The sequence below is a fragment of the Phalaenopsis equestris genome, unplaced genomic scaffold (genome assembly GCF_001263595.1).
Source record: "Phalaenopsis equestris unplaced genomic scaffold, ASM126359v1 Scaffold001316, whole genome shotgun sequence".
NCBI classification, from domain to species: domain Eukaryota; kingdom Viridiplantae; phylum Streptophyta; class Magnoliopsida; order Asparagales; family Orchidaceae; genus Phalaenopsis; species Phalaenopsis equestris.
This window is the reverse complement of record NW_018165755.1, coordinates 3,683-6,091: the sequence shown is the minus strand read 5'-3', so window position 1 is coordinate 6,091 and position 2,409 is coordinate 3,683.

Sequence of the window (2,409 nt, the reverse complement as noted above, 5' to 3'; positions counted from 1 at the left end):
CCTGTTCTCTTCGCTCCAATTCTCTCCCCATCTCTTTCTCATCCTCTAACGCTCTTCTTCTTCTCTCAGTCTCTTAATCTTCCTCTCTCTCTCTCTCACACAGTATTCTCTCACTACCACTCTCCCTCCCTCACTCACTTCCTCTTCTTGTTCTCCATCTCCCTCTCCCGCTCTTATATATCTTATTGTTCTCTATCTCTTTCTTGTAATCTCTCAGTCTATTTTTTCTTCTATTTCTCTCCTCTCTCTATCTCTCTTTTCTCTCACTCTCTCCATCACTCTCTTCTCTTCACCAAAATTATTAAAAAAGTTTACTCTTCTCTCCTAATTTCTCTCTCTACTTTCTCTCTCACTTTCTTTCATAGAATAAGTGTAAGAGTGATATGGAGATAAATATAGAGCAAGTAAGAAACATTGACAGAGGTTGACTGATAGAGTGAAGAGGGAGGGTGTGCAGGAGAGTGATGAAGAGGAAGTAGATGTTAGACACTGAGAAAAGATAAGAGATAGAAAGAGAGGGATAGGAGTTGGAGGGAATAAGAGAGTTATTAAGATTTTGAGAGGGAGACTTTCATTCTCTCCCTTTTCTATTTCTCCCCCACTCACTATATCAGCATTTCTCCCTTTTAATCTCTCTCACTCTTTCTCTCTCACTTTCTCTCTCACTTTCTCTCTTGTGCTCTCCTCTCTCTAGATTTGCATCTCTCTCACTGGCCCTCCCTCCGTCACTCTTTCTTTCTATATCTTTCTTCTACTTCACTTCTCTGCCTCATGCTCTCCCTCTCCACCCCTTCATCGCTCTCTCTCCCTCTTTCCATCCCTCTCTCTCCTTCTCTTTATCCCTCCTCCTCTCTCACCTTCCCTCTCCCTTACTCCTCTCTCTCCATCTCTCATTCCATCCATCTCTCTCTCATTCTCATCCTCTCTCTATCTCAACTACCTTCCTTTTCTTCTATCTCACTCTCTCTAACTCTCTCCATCTCTCTCCATTGTTCTCTCTCACTCTCCCTTCACTCTCTATCTCTCTCTTACTTCACACTCTACCTCTCTTTATCTCTCTCTATCTTTCTCTCACTCTGCTCTCACTGTATCTCCCTCACACTCCTCTCTATCTCCTTATCTCTATCTTTCTATCTCTCTTACTCTATCTCTCTTTCTGTACGTCACTCTCTAGGTCTCCCTTTATTTGTCTTCTGTTCCTCTTACTGTCCTCCACTCTCTCTTACTCGATACCTATTTCCCTCTCACTTTATTTCCAACCCTCTCTTTCTCTCTCTTAGTCCCTCACTCGCTCTCTCTCACTCACTAACTTCTCTGACTCCATTTAACCTGTCCTCACTCTTTTGCTCGCTTCTTTCTCATCTTTATCTCTCTCTCAACCATCCTTTCTCACTTACAGTTTTGCTCTCTTTGTTCAGTCTCTCACTTTTTTTCTCTTTCTGTCTCCCTTGCTCTCTCAGTTGTTCTCTCTTCTTTTTCACTCTTAATGTTTTATGTTCTATCGGTCCTTCCCCATCTTGCTTTATCTCCCTCTCTCCCTCAAATTTATCTCTCTCTACCCTACCCTCTCTAACACACTTTCCCTCTCTCACCTCGATCATTGTCTCTCTTTCCTTCTCTTTCTTTATCTCTCTCTGATCCTCTTCTCCCCTCATTTCCACTCCCTCCCTGTAACTCCCTCTCATTATCTATCTCCCCATCCTTCACTCACTTTTAGCCTCCCTTCAAAACTCTCACCCTCACCCTCTTTCTCTCTCTCACTCTCTCTCTAAAATGCTCTCAGTGTCTCCATATCCTTTTCAACCTCCCCACTTTTTTTCTTACTTCTTCCTCTGTCTTTATCTCTAAGTTAAGATAGAGGGAGAAAGAGGAAATGAGTGAGGGGAGGTGGGAGAGGCAGCAAGAGCATAAGAGAGAGGAGGGAGAGGAGATGGTGAATATGTTGATAGTTTTAGAAAGAGAGGGGTAGCTATCCTCCAATCCCTCACTCCACACACACACTATGTCTTGCTGGATTGAGAGAATGAAGATATATAGAGAGAAAAAAGTTAATAAGCTAGGGTTGTAGAATGTGACCAAGAAAGGGACATGTTGAGATATAGAGAGTGAAGAGAGGTGGTCAAGCAAGAGCAACAGAGAGAGTGGGAGATAGATAAAGGGAGAAAGAGAGAGTGATAAAGAGAAGAGTGAAAGAAAGAGAAGAGAGAGAATGAGAATAAAGAGTGGGAGAGAGGTGGAGAGAGAGGTAAGAGAGACAATATGAGAGAGAGGAATAGATAGTGAGGTAAAGAGAGTAATAAAGAGATTGAACAAGAAAGAGAAAGCGAGAGTGAACAAGATAGGGGGAAGTTAGAGAGGGAGAGAAAGAGAGGCCATATACCTTCAACTCTCTCAAACTTCTATTGAGAG